The sequence below is a fragment of the Vicugna pacos genome, chromosome 21 (assembly GCF_048564905.1).
Source record: "Vicugna pacos chromosome 21, VicPac4, whole genome shotgun sequence".
In the NCBI taxonomy this organism is placed as follows: Eukaryota; Metazoa; Chordata; class Mammalia; order Artiodactyla; family Camelidae; genus Vicugna; species Vicugna pacos.
The window spans coordinates 29756343-29765029 of NC_133007.1; the positions used below are offsets into that span (position 1 = coordinate 29756343).

At 38.9% G+C, this 8687-nt stretch overlaps 1 pseudogene; it reads right to left on the reverse strand.

Annotated features, from left to right (window-relative positions):
- Window positions 1–7512: 7512 nt before the first annotated feature.
- LOC102538777 (olfactory receptor 5V1-like) lies at window positions 7513–8459 on the reverse strand (annotated as a pseudogene).
- Between the last annotated feature and the right edge of the window lie 228 nt (window positions 8460–8687).

Below are 8687 nucleotides of genomic sequence, written 5' to 3' on the forward strand. Positions count from 1 at the left end.
AAATCCACAAATGACAAATGCTGGAGAGGCTGTGGAGAAAGGGGAACCCTCCTACACTGCTGGTGGGAATGCAGTTTGGTGCAGCCACTATGGAAAACAGTATGGAGATTCCTCAAAAGACTAGGAATAGACTTACCATATGACACAGGAATCCCACTCCTGGGCTTGTATCCAGAAGGAAATCTACTTCAGGATGACACCGGCACCCCAATGTTCATAGCAGCACTATTTACAATAGCCAAAACATGGAAACAGCCTAAATGTCCATCAACAGGTGACTGGATAAAGAAGATGTGGTATATTTATACAATGGAATTCTATTCAGCCATAAAAACCAACAACATAATGCCATTTGCAGCAACATGGATGCTCCCGGAGAATGTCATTCTAAATGAAGTAAGCCAGAAAGAGAAAGAAAAATACCATATGAGATCGCTCATATGTGGAATCTAAAAAACAAAAACAAAAACAAACAAAGAAACAAAAACAAAGTGTAAATACAGGACAGAAATAGACTCACAGACAGATAATACAGACTTGTGGTTACCAGGGGGGTGGAGGGTGGGAAGGGATAGACTGGGATTTTAAAATTGTAGAATAGATAAACAAGATTACACTGTATAGCACAGGGAAATATACACAAAATGTTATGATAACTCACAGAGAAAAAATGTGACAATGAGTGTGTATATGTCCATGTATGACTGAAAAATTGTGCTGAACACTGAAATTTGACACAACATTGTAAAATGATTATAAATCAATAAAAAATGTTAAAAAAAATAAATCCAGATCTGCCACCAGTCCGGGGGGGGGGTCTGAATCTAAATTTCCTTTCACAGAGGGAAAGTCTTTCTTTCCACAGTGATAGATTAAAAGGTTTAAAGCTGCAAATGTACGTAGCATGTTGGTATGACTGAATGTCAGAATATACCTGAGAGCTTCTCTCCTGTTTTGTTGGAGTGGAGGGGAGAAAACCACAGAAGGGACAAGCGGGGGCTGGAAACGTCAGTCAAGCTGGTTTTTTCCCTTTCATCCTTGTGCAGACATGAGAGGCTGTCAGATCAGCTCTCTCTGCCAAGATCACTACAGATACTTCCACACCTTCTAATCTCTAACTTCCCATGATCTGTTCCACCTTTATGATCGTCTCTAAAAAATAATATAAATGTATTCTAAGTTATCTTAAAAACTGACCGTAGCCTCCTAGTTTTGATGTCGGAATTTGTGTCCATTTATGATCATATTCCTGCCAAGTGAAGGCCAAATAATACCGCCAAATCAGCAGCAGATGAACGTTTTGCATTAGTTCAGGGGAGTGAGAGTGCTGGGAGAACCGTCATCACTGTCATGTGACAAAGAAACATGGAACGTCAGCCTCGAAAGAATCTCTACAGATCACGGAGTGTGACGTGTAAGGTGTTAATACTTTAAGTGTTTTACTTGTATTCTTTGTCCATACCAACTTGCTGCAGTTCAATAGCAGAAAGTAAATCAATATGCAATAAGTAGTTTTTTTGCTTAAAAGAAGTTTTTTTAATTATAGTATTTTATTTGGGAAAGGTACACCCTTAAATTGATTGACCCATCCAAAAAAAAAATCTGTGGTTAAATGAGCGCCTTTTTAAAAAAGGAAATGATCAACAATGATATGACAGTGATTTAAGTGCAAGTTCACCGCGCACAGAACCAAAAGAACCAAGTTAATAAGATGTTATGTTTTTATCAATAAACCCTGCATTGGCGATTTTGCTTAAAGAAAACAGTATTACATGTCACATTAACTTAATGTGGTCAATTTGAATTTTATTGGGTTTGCTTATTTTAATTTGTAAATTGATTTGGTTTTATGGTTGCTTACATAAGAGCTCTTCATATAAGGAGTGGAGTTTACATCTGGTTGTATGATTGTACATATTTATGTAACTTTATAATAAAAGAAATCTAAGCCAGTATCTTATGGGTCATATATTAAAGTTTGGGAAACACTCTCTGGACTAGCATTTTGCAAAGATTGTTCTGTGGCGTGCTAGTGCCGGGAAATGAGCAGCAACAGCAGAATGCATTTGTCAACCAATAAGTTTAAGAAATGCAATATAGCCTCCTTCTAGGAATTTATAGTACATGGTAACATACCTCAACATGAAAAAACTGTTCAATTTTGCCCACAGTTTTCCAAAATTATTTGACTATATAAAGACATTTTTCATGGAACAATCATTAAGATCGTACAAAATTCTCCCGAACACAGTAAAAATTGCTCTAGACTAGAGAAAAGCAGGTCACACACTTTTCATTGAGGAGAGAAGATAACCAAGTCAGAGGCATAACAAGAATGTGGCTCCAGGAGCTGAGAGGTACTGAAAAGCAGACGTTCCTCCTGTGCAAATTCTAGTAATCTCTATGAGGAAGAAAGGTTGAGGAGCACGTTAAAAGTCACCAGAGTAGCTGCACAGGGTGCTGTCTGGTCTACAGTCAAACCTGAAGAGGGACATTTGGAGGAGAGAGAGGCACCTACACAGGGTTGATTTCTTCACTGTGACCTAAATGAGGAGATGTTGCTGAAAGTTAGATTTTTAAAAAAATCTTTTTAGCCGTTCTGTGTCTTTTGATTGGAGAATTTAGTCTGTTTATGTTTAAAGTATTGTTGGTAAGTAAGGAATTACTACTGCCATTTTGTTCATTGTTTTCTGGTTGTTTTGAGGATCCATCGTTTCTTGTGTCTTATCCTGCTTTTTTTTTTTTTCCCCTATTTTCGTGTGTGGTGGTACCCAGGCATCCTGTTTTGACTTCTTCATCATGTTCCTTTGTGTAGCTACTACAGGTTTTCCCCTTGTGGTTACCATGAGGCTTGCAGAAAATTATGACAACATATTTTAAACTAATAACAATTTAGCTTCAATAGAATTCCTAAGCTTTGCACTTTTACTTCTCCTCCCCTCACATTTTAGCTTTATTGATGTTACAATTCACTTATTTTTAAATACGTAACTAAGAACAGATTATTGTAGTTGTGGTATGTATTTTACTACATTTGTTTTAAACTTTAACCTAGAGTTGTAAGTGACTTACGCACCACCATTACCATGTTACAGACTCTGTTTGAGTATGTATTTACCTTTACCAGGGAGTTTTTACACTGCCTTCTTATGTTTTTATGATATTGATTAACATCCTTTTTTACACTCAAATAACTCCCTTTAGCATTTCTTGTAAGGCAGGTGTAGTGATGAATCCCCTCAGCTTTTGTTTGTTCAGGGAAGTTTTTTCCCTCCTTTATTTCTGAAGGACCACTTCACTGGGTATAGTATTCTTGGTTGAAAATTTTTTCTTTCAATATTTTGAATATATTATCCCATTCTATTATTTCTATTGAGAAAGCCACCAATGGGCACTTGGGGGTTCACTTGTGTGTAACTTCTCTCTTTTCTCTTTCTGCTTTTAAAATTACTCTTTTTTTGGTCTTTGACTTTGACATTATAATGTGTCTCGGTGTAGCCCTATTCAGGTTCAACCTGTTTCAGGTCTTTGGGCCTCTTGGATATGGATGTCTATTTCTCTCCCCAGGTTTGGGAATTTTTCAGCCAGTATTTCTTGAAATATACTGCCTCTCCATTTCTCATTCTCTTCTCCTTCTGGAATTCCAATCATGTGAATATTGGTTTTGTTTCATTGTGTTCCATAGGTCCTGTGGGCTTTCTTTACTCTTTTTCGCTTTTCTCCTTTTTGCTCCTCAAATGTCTCATCTTCCAAGTTGCTGGCTCTTTCTCTGCATGACTGAGTCTGCTTTTGAGGCTCTTTATTGAATTCCTTAGTTCAGTTATTGTATTTTTCAGCCCTAGGATTTCTGGTTTATTAAGGCTTCCATTTCTTTTTTAAACTTCTCATTTTGTTCATGCATTTTTTAAAAATTTCATTTTGTTGTCTCTGTGTTCTTATAGTTCACTACACTTCCTTAAGAAGATTATTCTGAATTTGGCGGTTCAGAAATCTCCAGTTTTCAGATCAGTTTTTAGACTTTTATTAATTTCCTTTGATTGTGCCATATTTACCTGGTTTTCCATGAGATTTGATTCCTTATATTGGTATCTGCACATTTGAGTAAGTGGTCTTCCCTTCTAGACTTTGCAGGCTCGCTTTGGCCAAGGTGGTTCCTCACCAGTCGGCTCAGTTTGGTTTTGGACATGGCTGCTGGTAATGTCCTTGGGCAGGTGGGACCTGCTCTTAGGGTCTGTTTTGGGTGAGGCAGCTGTTTCAGCTCTGAGGTCAAGAGCAAGAGGGTATGCCACGGGCTGAGAACAGCGGGGTAAGACTGCTGGCTTGGTTCTCTGCCCAAGGAGGCTGCAGAGTGGGAGACCTTGTAACACTCTTAGGACACAACACAGTGCTTTGGTATTTCTGGACATTACAAAATGGTCACCATGATGAGTCTAGTTACCATCTATCACCATACAAAGATATTACATAATTGTTGACTATATTTCCCACACTACACGTTTCATACTTGTGGCTCATTTATTTTCTAACTGAAAATTTGTACCTCTTAATCACCCTCGCCTATTTCTCTCCTTCCCCATCGATCTGCTCTCCAGAAACTACCTGTTTGTCCTCTGTATCTATAACTCTGCTTCTGTTTAGTTATGTTTGTTTATTTGTTTTGTTTTTTAAATTCCACATACAAGTGAAATCATACATTATTTGTCTTTCTCTTTCTGACTTGTTTCACTCAGCATAATACACTGTAGGTCCTTTTGTGCTATTCAAATGGCAAAATTTCGCTCTTTTCTTAGACTGAGTATTATTCCATTGAATATTGCATTGACTATACCACATCTTCTATTGATGAGCACTCAGTTTGCCTCCATATCTTGGCTATTGTAACTAATGCTGGAATGAACATAGGGGTGCATATACCTTTTCTAACTATTGTTTTTGTTTTCTGTAGATAAATTCCCAGGAGTGGAATTGCTGGATCATGATAGATTTGTTTTTGTTTGTTTTTGTTTTTTGAGGAATCGCCATACTGTTTTCCATAGTTGCTGCACCAATTTACACTCCCACCAGTAGTGAATGAGGGTTCCCTTTTCTCCACATCCTCACCAACACTTGATGAGCATCTTTTCATGTTCCTGTTGGCCAGCCGTAGGTCTTCTCTGGAAGAATGTCTGTTCAAGTCCTCTACCATTTTTTGTTGTTTGTTGTTTGTTTGTTTTTTGATGTTGAGTTAAATGAGTTATTTGTATATTTTGGATATTAACTACTTATTGGATATATCATTTGCAAGTATCTTCTCCTTTTCAGTAGGTGGCCTTTTCATTTTGTTGATCCTTTACTGTATAAAAGCTTTTTTTTAAATTGTTTATTGAAGTATAGTTGATTTACAATGTTGTGTTAGGTTCAGGTGTACAGCAAAGTGATTCAGATATACATATATATATGTAAATACACATATTTATCCTTTTCAAATTCTTTTTCATTATATGTTATTACAAGATACTGAATACAGTTCTCTGTGCTATACAGTAGGTCCTTGCTGTTTGTTTTATATATAGTAGTATGTATATGTTAATCCCAAACTTCTAATTTATCCCTTCCCCCTTTCCCCTTTGGTAACCATAAATTTGGTTTCTATGTCTGTGAATCTATTTCTGGCTTGTAAATAAGTTCATTTGTATCTTTTAAAAAATTCCACAGATGAGTGACATCATGTGATATTTTTCTTTCTCTGACTTACTTCACTTAGTGTGATAATCTCTAGATTCATCAATGTCACTGCAAATGGCATGATTTCATTCTTTTTATGTCTGAGTAGTATTCCATTGTATGTGTATACCACAACTTCTTTATCTAGTCATCTGTTGATGGATATTAGGGTTGCTTTCATGTCTTGGCTAGTGTAAATAGTGCTGCTGTGAACATTGGGGTGCATGTATCTCTTTGAATTAGAATTTCCTCCAGATATATGCCCAGGAGTAGGATTGCTGGATGATATAGTAAGTCTATTTTTAGTTCTTTGAGGAATCTCCATACTGTTCTGCTTAATCGCTGCACCAAACTACATTCCCAACAACAGCGTAGGTTGGTTCCCTTTTCTCCACACCCTCTCCAGCATTTATCTTTGTGGATTTTTTAATGATGGCCATTCTGACTGGTGTGAGGTGATACTTCATTATAGTTTTGATTTGCATTTCTCTGATAATTGGCGATATTTAGCATTTTTATGTGCCTATTGGACATTTGTATGTCTTCATTGGAGAAATGCTTATTTAGGTCTTCTGCCCATTTTTGGATTGGGTTGTTTGGTTTTTTGTTTTTGTTTTTGAGTTGTATGAGCTGTTTGTGTATTCTGGAAATTAAGCCCTTGTCAGTTGCATCATTTGTAAATATTCTCTCCTGTTCCACAGGTTGTCTTTTTGATTTGTTTATAATTTCCTTTGCTGTGCAAAAGCTTGTAAGTTTAATTAGGTCCCATTTGTTTATTTTTACTTTTATTTCTATTGACTGGGTAGACTGCCCTAGGAGAGCATTGCTAATACAATCTTGTAGTCTTCATTCTCACCATAAAGGTCAATTGCAGCAGTAATTTGGCATTTCAAAGACTGGTTTTCAAAAGATGTTTTATTTTAGACAATGACTGTTGATAATTCTAAGCATCTGTTTTATTACTGAGTACCATGAATGATCAGATTTCCTATTTTCCATTGGCTATGATGTCATCAATGCATTCAGACTCCATCAGATCAGATATCCAGTCCCGGACTTCCACCTCTGAGGGTCTGTTTCCTAGAACCTCTCCTGATATAAAATGCAATAGCAGTTTGTGTTCACAGAGGAAATTTAGAAAAATACTCTCAGTATTTCAACCTTCAGGAATTTAACACAGGAAGTAAGTGACAAAGGTTCTGGAAGGGCTGTAAGAGCAAAAAATGGGGGAAGGGGAGTAGGTAATATTACCGTCTGTGGAAGCTTCTACTCTTCCTATAGAGAGATACTCCTTCCGTACTTCAGTGACCTTATGTTTTAAGGACAGCTGTTACAGGAGACTGCAGACATCAGCTGAAGGCACCGCAGGAGTCTGTTCCTGCCACTGCAGTGCTGGTGTTGCTGCTAACAGATCCAGAAGGCGACAATTTCTTCTTTATTCCTTTTTCTCTAATCTCTCATGTATGACTCTTACACTGACAGAATCTAAGACGGAAAACTGCTGGCAAAGGAGCCTGAAAACTAAGGTTTCCAGGCTTTCAGCCCCTGCGATGTGGGGAAAACTTAGAAGGATCTGGATGGTGCCGAGAACCAACACGTGATATCTGACACATCTTGACTTTGCTAAGTGGGAAAAAAGCACTTGTGGAAAGAGAGGAGAGAAAGGAGTTCCTTGGAAGATCAGTTTTAGGAACTAGTATGTATGTAGGAATTGAAGACATGAATATAAACTTTCTAAAACTACGTATGTTACAAACACCTTTGAAATTTTTTCAGGTGGTCGCATACTGCAGTTTGAAGACCATTGATCTAGACACTGATCTTGCCAGGGAACCCAGACCTTCCTGACAGCTTCTTCAGTGCACATTTGACCTCCTTGTTTCTCAGGCTGTAGATGATGGGGTTTAACATGGGGGTCATAACACAGAAGAGCACAGAGATTAGGATGTCCACGTCCAGGGAGTAGCCCTCTCTGGGTCTATCATAGTTGAAGTTGGCCGTTCCATAAAAGACCACCACCACAGTGAGGTGGGATGCACAGGCAGAGAAGGCCTTGCTCCTGCCCTGAGCAGAGGGAATCCTAAGGATGGCAGAGATGATGAGTATGTAGGACACTGCGGTAAACAGGCAGGGGCTCAGGCCGATGGTGGCACTGGCCACATGGAGCACAGACTCATTGAGAGAGGTGTCTGAGCAGGAGAGTTTCAGAAGCATTGGGATGTCACAGAGAAAGTGGCTGATCTCGTTGAGCCCACACAGAGTGAGTGTGGCTGCCAGCACTGTGTGTGTCACAGAATTCACCAGCCCGCATAGCCAAGACCCAATTACCAAAAAAAAACATAAACTTTCACACTCATGAGGACAGGATATTGAAGAGGGTGGCAAATGGCAAGATAGCGATCGTAAGCCATAGCAGCCAATAAGACACCTTCAGTGCCAGCACAGGTCACAAGGAAAAAGATCTGGGAAAGGCAGCCCTCGTAGGAGATGGTCTTCTTCTCCCGGAAGAAGTTTCCCAGCATGACTGGACTGGTGGTGGACGCGTAGCAGATGTCCAAGAAACTCAGGTTGCTGAGGAAGTGATACATTGGAGTGTGGAGAGCAGAGCTGATCTTGGTGGCTGTTATTATGAGCATGTTCCCGAGGAGTGTTGTCAGGTAGGTGACCAGGAAGATCAGGAAGAATAAGCCCTGTAGGTTGGGGTGGTTGGAAAATCTCAAGAAGATGAATTCAGTGACATCTGTTTGATTGTTCATTTCAAGTGGCATCACAGCTACAAAACAATGAGGAAAAAGAAACCATAATGAGAATGTACAAAGAGCACCCCAAATTGGCATGTCTCAGGGAGACCGTAACTTCTCACAGCAGATCTGGCCAGCTCAGGCCCAGGAACCTCCCACATAGTTTTGTGTGGCTGGTGGTACATGAAAATACATGGAGATTTGGTCCAAACCTACAACAAGCAGCTGACCCCTATGTTACAG